Source organism: Procambarus clarkii, chromosome 34 (assembly GCF_040958095.1).
Source record: "Procambarus clarkii isolate CNS0578487 chromosome 34, FALCON_Pclarkii_2.0, whole genome shotgun sequence".
NCBI lineage: Eukaryota > Metazoa > Arthropoda > Malacostraca > Decapoda > Cambaridae > Procambarus > Procambarus clarkii.
The window spans coordinates 42,572,618-42,582,395 of record NC_091183.1 but is presented as its reverse complement, the minus strand read 5'-3'; the positions used below and the strand labels follow the sequence as shown (position 1 = coordinate 42,582,395).

The window sequence follows — 9,778 nt, the reverse complement described above, 5'->3', positions numbered from 1 at the left end:
GGGGGGAGGTGTTGCTGTCTGTGGGGCAGGTCAGCTAAACAGGAGGAGGGGGGGTTGCTGTCTGTGGGGCAGGTCAACTAAACAGGGGGTGGGGGGGGGGTTGCTGTCTGTGCCGCAGGTCAACATATCGCCACATATCTACAGGTCATCCAGTATATAGCTGTGGAAGTTAGCAACATCCTGTGATATAGAGTTGACCAAATGTAAACTTTTTTTTGCAATGAAACCTGTAACTATGTATACCACAAATGGAAATTATTTTGTCTGTAGAATATTCCAGTTCAATCCCTGGAGTTATTGTGTGTGTGTGTGTGTGTGTGTGTGTGTGTGTGTGTGTGTGTGTGTGTGTGTGTGTGTGTCTCTGTGTCTGTGTGTACTCACCTAGTTGTACTCACCTAGTTGTGCTTGCGGGGGTTGAGCTCTGGCTCTTTGGTCCCGCCTCTCAACCGTCAATCAACAGGTGTACAGATTCCTGAGCCTATTGGGCTCTATCATGTCTATACTTGAAACTGTGTATGGAGTCAGCCTGCACCACATCGCTTCCTAATGCATTCCATTTGTCAACCACTCTGACACTAAGAAAGTTCTTTCTTATATCTCTGTGGCTCATTTGGGCACTCAGTTTCAACCTGTGTCCCCTAGTGTGTGTGCCCCTTGTGTTAAACAGCCTGTCTTTATCAACCCTGTCGATTCCCTTGAGAATCTTGAATGTGGTGATCATGTCCCCCCTAACTCTTCTGTCTTCCAACGAAGTGAGGTTTGATTCCCGTAGTCTCTCTTCGTAGCTCATACCTCTCAGCTCGGGTAGTAGTCTGGTGGCAAACCTTTGAATCTTTTCCAGTTTGTGTGTGTGTGTGTGTGTGTGTGTGTGTGTGTGTGTGTGTGTGTGTGTGTGTGTGTGTGTGTGTGTGTGTGTGTGTGTGTGTGTGTGTATGTAAGCTTCTAAACTGTGAATATAAGAACCATTCTCGAAGGAAAAGTTGATGTTTTCAAGAAGGCAATGGAAAAGTTTCTGCAGGAATTGCCTGATCAGTCGGGTTGTAAACTATATGTGGGCCTAACGGCCGCTGTAAGCAAACAGTCTTTGAGATTAATTTAGCATCACTAGAAGAACTAGCGAAGCTAAGGATGAACTAAAGAACTAGTGATGCTAGGAAACAGAACCAAAAAAAAAAAAAAAAAAACGAGCGCTGTAGAGTTGTTGTTGTTTAAGATTCAGCTACTGGGAACAAAAAGTTCCAAGTAGCACGGGCTATGGTGAGCCCGTAGTGGACTTACCTGGCACAGGAGCGGGGCAAGTAGCACGGGCTATGGTGAGCCCGTAGTGGACTTACCTGGCACAGGAGCAGGGCTGTAATCGCTGTAGAGACAGATGATATATCCTCATTACGAGGATATAATGAGTGCGAGAGGTAATTAGTGAAGGGTATTATGTGGTGGATATGTGGGCCTGCGGGCCGCTTCAAGCAACAGCCTGGTGGACCTAGTTATCACAAGTCGAGCCTGGGCTCGGGGAGCAGAACTACTCCCAGAACCCTCTCCAGGTATGGTCGAGGTAACGTGTAGGGATGGTCAACTGTGGGTGGGACAGCCATGAAAAATCTCTGTCGCTCAGCTCACCCTTTCCAGCCAGTAGGAATGTGAGAGCCGTCTGATAAGGAGGCTGCAATACCGCAGGGAATAAGGGTACAATCCAGGTAACGAATGACAGGAGGACAATAGACGGGTAGTGATACCAGGGCTCAAGGTGACAGCCTTTCCCCAAAGATTTACAATGATTCGTGTCTATTAGTATCATCACAGAGCTAAGCACATGGATCCCGCGTCATAGGATTGGCACAGCCGGCGTGTGTGTGTTCTCATCATATGTAATGTTACCTGAGGACTGAGCACGTCTTGCTCCTGCATCACATAGCTAGGATCAAGTGACTCCAAATGGTCTCTCTAATCATTTTTGCGCTACCGCTCACAGGATATGAGTACACAATACTCACCCCCATACTCAATAATAATCAATCAAAGGGTTAGGAAGAATGCACATGGTGAAAATGGGTAATAGACTTCTGACACAGCAATTAGATAATTCATTTACTATTTTTGTCGAAGGTTGATAAGACAAGCGTGTACATCCTAGCGCAGCTAGAGTGAGACTGATAAGGTTTCCCAGTCTTTGCCTACCCAGCAAGGGTGCCATTTAGTGTGTTTCATCGGTTCACGTTACCCGATAGCGTTATCTGTGAAATTATAATTTGTTAGAAAATGCTGGCTATTTCTGAATAAAAGTGTTGAAATATTATATACTTGTATCAACCTGTCCTCTGGGAAGAGGTAACCTGGAGGTTACTGGTGTTCACACCCTGGCGACGACTACTTACTGGTGACTGACTCTCAAGGCAGTACACTTGACTCTTACGGCCGGTAGCGGTTGTCAGTACCCGCAAGAGTACCCTGTGGAGTGAGTCCACGTGGAGAGAAGTTGCAAGTGGCCTTGCAGTAGCCTATTGAAAACTCCTGCACCTAGGTGACTCTGTCTTGTACTCTCGTTCAAGCAGTATCGATACGTGCCCAGGAGGTGAAGCTTGACCTGTAGCCTCAAAATAGGTGAGCACAAGTAGTTGAATACAGACACAAGCGAAAGGGAAATGAATTCTAAGATGAAAGCATCAAGCCAGAATGACAATATATCTCATCCGTAATATATTGTGGTAGAGTGGTGTAGAGTGAGGCGGGGTAACTGGTAGCGGGTACTGGTAGGGGGTACTGGTAGCCTGGACAACCACCCACTCCTCGGCCTCTATACATTGATAAGCCTGCCTCCAGCACCCTATCACATGGCCATTCATGGTGTAATTACTCTATTCACCAGCTTCCAACTAGGACAACATTTGTCCCTTGTGTTTATCCTCTCCCATACTGTTTTTCCCTCCCACTCTCCGCCCCCTCCCTCCCTCCCCCTCCATCTCTTCCCTCCCTTCCAGCTATCTCTCCTCCCTCCCTCTCTCCGTGCCTGCCCATCCTCTCCTCCCTGCCTCCCTCCCACACAGCCCTCCCCACCCGTGGCACCAGTGCCATCATGGTGCCAGCGTCTTCTCCTGGACTTTCCTATAACCAAATTACCTCTCCCTCGACCAGTTAGTTATTGATCGCTGATATATACGAGCCGTTATACCTGTGGTGTTGTGCTGTGTTTTTGTGTACCTCATTATGGGGTGGGGGGGGGGGGGTTATGGGGCGACGCTGCCTCCAGCTGGTCTCTGTTGGTGTAGGGCTGGGCATGCATGGGGCTGGTAGAGCATGGGGCTGGTGGGGCATGGGGCTGGTAGAGCATGGGGGCTGGTAGAGCATGGGGCTGGTGGGGCATGGGGCTGGTCTATATTAATGCAGTAAGGGTTCTAAAGCAAAACACAATGTCTAGTTTTTCGAGGGTGTTGAGACGAGCTCATGATGCCAGTCACTGGATTAGTTTAGCCCAGAGCTGTCACAGCGTGAGACACTTGGTTAATCTTGTGCATAATTAATCTTGGTTAATCTTTGCCGTCATATCGGCAAATTAAAATTGAGACGTGTTCTCCATTGGTTTAATGTTGGCGCGTCAAATGGTAGGTAACCCCCCACCCTTTCCCCACCCTTTCCCCATCCTCCCTCTTCCCCATTTCCCCCTCCACACACATAAACTCTGGGGGAGTCACTGATAAGTTTTGTGAAGGTGTGTGAGAGATTCGTGTGTCACTTGGTATACATTACCCAGACATTGTTGTCCCCCTGGCGGTTGATATGTGGACTGTTAGGCTGGTGAGTCACGTGGTGTGATAAGCTGTCTGTAGGCCTGTTGCTTCTGTGTGTGTGTGTGTGTGTGTGTGTGTGTGGCGAGTCACTACTCAGCATTCACCAACATTTTCCATTAAGCTGTTGGTGTTTGGCGAAGGCAGGCGTGTAGTGAGGGCGGTGGTGGGGGGGGGGGGGGGTGACGTGTGGTGGTGGGCATGCAGCCATCCGCAGGTCGATAGGGACGGGTGGTAATTACACCTTTACACATGTATTACTTTAGCTCCCGGGTCCCGCCTTTGTAGGTGTCGTTGTATCGAGCAGTGATTCTTAACACTCTTGTTCCTTAACTCACTTTTAGAGCCGTGTCTCTGACCTATTCCTTGCGGTAATGGCGTACTTGTAACATCTGTGACTCGTCTGTTTCTCTAGTTTCTGTCAGTTTCATGCGGGCCGCTCCAAGCAACAGCCTGGTGGACCAAGCTCTCACAAGTCAAGCCTGGCCTCGGGCCGGGCTTGGGGAGTAGAACAACTCCCAGAACCCCATCAACCAGGTAACCTCTCATTCATCTCCCCCTCTATGGCTACCTACCTTGTGATGGCTCCGAGGACCAACGTTCCTGCGGCCCGGTCTCTGACCAGGCCCACTGGTTGGTCGTCTGATCAACGAGGCTGTTGGACGCGGCTGCTCGCAGCCTGACGTATTCTGAACATTTCATCTTGGGTAATGACACGTCGCCTGCTCCTCCCCCCCCCCCGCTACCAGACGAGCCACATACCACCCCCACCACAATAGTACCGTTATATAGTATAGAATTGCGTGAGACCGGAAAGCCAATTACCTGGTTGAACCTCAGTTACCTGGTTGAACCTTAATTACCGTGACCTCACTTGTCCGGGAAACACGTTTAGCCCAAGTTGCCACGTGCAGATCTGCGAGGCTTAGTTGGGCGGAAGTAAAAGCGTTCTTGTAATGTAAGAACTTAGACAAGAATGTTAGAACCAGCATGAGGACGCATGTTCTTGCCCCCACATGAACATCATGGTGGGGGGGGGGAGTGAGGGGGCTGTTGTTGCCTCGTCATGGGTAGATGATGGGGGGGGGGGCTCTGACAACTTCAATTAGTCATTACATGTTAACATGGAGATAGTCTTGCTCGATGCCGGGCTGCTGCTGGCGATAAGGCATAGTGAGGACCAGAGAGAGAGTGTGAGAGTGTGAGAGTGTGAGAGTGAGAGAGTGTGAGAGTGTGAGAGTGTGAGAGTGTGAGAGTGAGAGAGTGAGAGAGTGAGAGAGTGAGAGAGTGAGAGAGTGAGAGAGTGAGAGAGTGAGAGAGTGAGTGAGTGAGTGAGTGAGTGTGAGTGTGAGTGTGAGTGTGTGTGTGTGTGTGTGTGTGTGTGTGTGTGTGTGTGTGTGTGTGTGTGTGTGTGTGTGTGTGTGTGTGTGTGTGTGTATTCACCTAGTTGTGTTTACAGGGGTTGCTCTTTCGGCCCGCTTCTCAACTGTCAATCAACTGTTTACTAACTACTTTTTTTCCCACACCACACCACACACACACACTCCAGAAAGCAGCCCGGGACAGCTGACTAACTCCCAGGTATCTATTTACTGCTAGGTAACAGGGGCATTCAGTGTGAAAGAAACTTTGCCCATTTGTTTCTGCCTGGTGTGTGTGTGTGTACGTACACGTACGTACTCACTCATCTAGATGTGCTTGCAGGATCGAACTAGGCTCGTAGCCCCCAGTGTGTGTGTGTGTGTGTGTGTGTGTGTGTGTGTGAGAAACTGTAGTAACCGCTCTCGCTATCTTCCTAGCCTTGTTGATGCTGTCATACAACTTATTTATCGTATTTTACGATATCTTAAACGCTAACATATCGTGCTCATTTGTGTATTAAGAGAGCGCTCTTACGAGTTGACATTCAAGTGTTCGATAACTCCTGACTCTGGTTATCTTCCGTCTCGTCTGTAGTAACGTCTTATCCTCGTTATCTGTTCTTGCTTATCTTAGTTATCTTTTGATTTGTAGGTAGGTAAATGGGGATTTTTATATCTTGTGTTGAACCATGATTATGGAGTTTGTGTCATTCAAGAAAGAAAATAAAACTTGTTGATGCGAAGTGCTTGTGTTTTGAGACACAATGCGTCCCGCCCATTCTGCGTCATGGGTCATCTCAGGGGTTACGTATACCTGTTACTGCCTGTCTCTGTCTCCTGATAAACCTTAGAAGTGGCTGTACTTCTTGGACTAAGCTTTAGCTCTTGGATCTCGCCTCTCAAGCTTTAATCAACTGGTATATAAATCCCTGAACCCTTTTGGTTTTGAGATATTTACACTTAAATTAGTGTATAAGACTAATTCCGCCACTTAACTAGAGAGTTTATTTCATATATTTGTCAAACTGGCTCTTTCTATAAGAAAGACAATTTTCTTTTCTTTCTGGCAGAAGGAAAGAAAATTTTCTTTCTTTCGGTAAACACCTCCAAAGGGTAGGTGATCAACCAGGCTGTGATTCATACGTCAGGGTGCGAGCAGCCGCGTCCAACAGCCTGGTTGACCAGACCATTAACGAGGAGGAGGCTTGGTCAGAGACCGGGCCGCGGAGAACCCGACCCCCGGAATCAACGCCAGGTTAGGATCTAAATGCTTGTTGCTCATTCGGGTACTTAGTTTCCACTTGTCTTCTTTTGATGGTAATAGACCTCTCGTCTTTCATTTGAATTTTACTGAGTATTTTGTATGTCTTGATCATGTCTACTCCGGTATGTTCCCTGTATGTGTATATGCACAATTAAAGAAAATATATATGTATTGCGTTGGAACTTGCAACTTTTAGAGTAATAGTGTTGTTGATACCTGGTTGATGGGGTTCTGGGAGTTCTTCTTCTCCCCAAGCCCGGCCCGAGGCCAGGCTTAACTTGTGAGAGTTTGGTCCACCAGGCTGTTGCTTGGAGCGGCCCGCAGGCCCACATACCCACCGTGGTGGGAGTAAGAGTTGTGTAGCGTGTAAGGAGCGAGGGAGACGCGGACGTTATCTTGGCTGGGTTAATCTGGAGACAACTTGAGTAGTGATGGAGTCAGCAGGGAGGCTGAGGGACCTGAGTCGAGAGCCACACACGCCGCGAGTCCATTATGCTACTACTTACACCGACCCCCAGACTCCTCCCAGATCTCTTGCTCTATCGCTCTCTCTCTCGCTCTCTTGCTCTTTCTCTCTCACATATATATATATATATATATATATATATATATATATATATATATATATATATATATATATATATATATATATATATATATATATATAATAGTAAATACAAGTGATAAGTATTTGGTAATTTTGTCTTTTTTTTCTTGCATAAGAAATATTACCGGAACAAAAGTGGACGTCTTCAAGGCAAAAGTAGACACCTTCAAGAAGCGCTGGACCAACCAGCCTGTAGTGGATACGTGGGCCTCCGATCCTACTGAAAGTTCTCTCGTCTGTATCCATACTGGGATTGTTTTGATTATCCGGGAAAGTGGATACTCCCAGGTATCCATGTGTTTGGTCCACCAACAGCCTAGTGGACCAAACTCACACAAGTCAAGCCTGGCCTCGGGCCGGGCTTGGGAAGTAGAACAACTCCCAGAACCCCATCAACCAGGTATCAAGTAGGATTCCAGGTTTCGTGGGTTACATTGCGTTCCAGGCCTCGTCTCTAGAGTTGTGTGAGACACCTGGCAGAAGGAAACACCTGACTTCACCTGTGTTAGTACTCGAGTTAGCAGTGAACCGCCCCAGGTGTTGGCGGTGTTATGAAACGCAAAAGATTAGGGGTCTCACTTCCTCAGTGTGTGGCCAAGAGCCTTCCTCCACAAATACTTGGGGGAGAGGCGGCGGGACCCGTGCTTGGCCTCCACAGCTGCACTCAGGCTCCCACAGCTGCACTCAAGCCCCCCACCCCCACAGGTGCACTCATGTCCCCCACAGGTGCACTCGAGCCCCTCACAGCTGCACTCAGGCTCCCACAGCTGCACTCAAGCCCCCCACAGGTGCACTCAAGCCCCCCACCCCCACAGGTGCACTCATGTCCCCCACAGGTGCGCTCGAGCCCCTCACAGCTGCACTCAGGCCCCCACAGCTGCAATCAAGTCCACACTGGCCTTTTCTCGCTTCTCCAATTTCAAAGCAGGAAAGATGGCTGAAATAGAGGGAATACAGTGAACATATAAGGAACGCATAGACACGATAAAGCACCTAAACTATTGGGATCATCTTGAACCCATCAAAATGTACTCTCTGGAAAGGAGGCGAGAGAGATGTTACACAAGGTATACATGGATGATAATAGAAGACCAGATCCCAAAGTTGCACAATAAATTATCATGCTGGAGCTAACCTTAAGATAAGAAAGGCGGAAGAGTAGAGGTAGATGTGAGTGTAGAGAGTAGAGTAGAGTAGAGGTGCCATAAGCCTAGAGAACACTGCATGTACATCAGAGGTTAGCGGCTATCCATTATCTTCCCAATATTAGAAATATTACCCGAACAAAAGTGGAAGTCTTCAAGAAAAAACTGGACACTTTTTCTGCAAGAAGTGCTGGACCAATCGGGCTGTAGTGGATTGGGTGGGTGGGCCGCTCCAAGCAAGAGCCTGTTGGACCAAGCTCTCACAAGTCAAGCTTGGTCCCCCCCCCCCCCCCAGGTCGGGCTTGGGGAGTAAAACAACTCCCAGAACCCCATCCAGGTACACTCCAGGTACCAGATAGATAGACCATGTAGTATGGCATTTGAGATTTGTTAAAAACAGATCACAAAGAGTAACAGACTTAAACAAAATCCAGTCAGAGAGGATGAAGAAGGTTGGCAAGAAGGCGGGTCCCAGGAGCAGAATCTCTCTTGTAGACGTAGGTAATCAGGGACCAGCACACTCAGACCTCCCACTCACGCTCTGATCATGAGGTGAGAGTCTGTACCCTTATCACTGATCTCAGCCCCTGGAGTCCTCTCCTATTTACTCTCTTATCTTAATATTTTAATTAAATTTACATTTAATTGAATATTTAAGCAGGCGGGAAGTTGGTTGAGAGCCGGAAACCTGTTATCCTTGTTAACGGACCAGATGCGACGCGTGACGCAAGCGTTTGTGACGCGACGGAAGGCCGCGACGCGTGACGGAAGGGCGTAACCCGCCGTACCGTGACTGGCGTGATGCATTCTTCGGGTCCATAACTGCATTGCCTGATTCTCTTAACGAGATTACCCTCGCTCACCTCCTGTGTGGCAGACCTGCTGGTTATGGTGGGGTGGGGTATGGACCTTTGGTGGGTGGGGTGTGGACCTTTGGTGGGTGGGGTGTGGACATTTGGTGGGTGGGGTGTGGATCTTTGGTGGGTGGGGTGTGGACCTTTAGTGGGTGGGGTGTGGACCTTTGGTGGGTGGGGTGTGGATCTTTGGTGGGTGGGGTGTGGACCTTTGGTGGGTGGGGTAGGCGTGGCTAGCGGAGTAGTGGTTTAGTATAGTTAGGGACAACGGGCTGTTTATTATTCCCTTTGTCGGTGGCAGAACAATCTACCATCTCATCTATCTTTTGTACGAAATCTTCTTTACAGAATCGACCAATCTGTTAGAAATCCGATGTATTAGTAAGAATTAAATGTCTCCTGGTGGAATGGATGGATCTCTCTGGATGTCTCCTGGTGGACATCTTCAAAAGAAAACTAAATTGTTTTCTTAAACAAGTGCCGGACCAACCGGGCTGTGGTGGGTATGTGGGCCTGCGGGCCGCTCCAAGCAACAGCCTGGTGGACCAAACTCTCACAAGTCAAGCCTGGCCTCGGGCCGGGCTTGGGGAGTAGAACAACTCCCAGAACCCCATCAAGCAGGATAAAGCACCGTCATTTGACGTCGGACTCATCGGCCTCGTTAGGTCAGATGGGATGGTTGGGTGTGTAGTTTCTGGTCAGGGAAAACAGTTTCATTTTTAACGGAGTGGCCACCCAGTTCCTCTCTTACACGACATCGCATTT

At 48.5% G+C, this 9,778-nt stretch overlaps 1 protein-coding gene across 8 annotated transcripts in view; it reads left to right on the top strand.

The window, feature by feature from the left end:
- The window catches only part of Dmtn (transmembrane and coiled-coil domain 2 protein Dmtn), a 230,668-nt gene that overhangs the window by 72,834 nt on the left and 148,056 nt on the right, over nt 1-9,778 (top strand). The gene's annotated exons all lie outside the window — the stretch shown is intronic.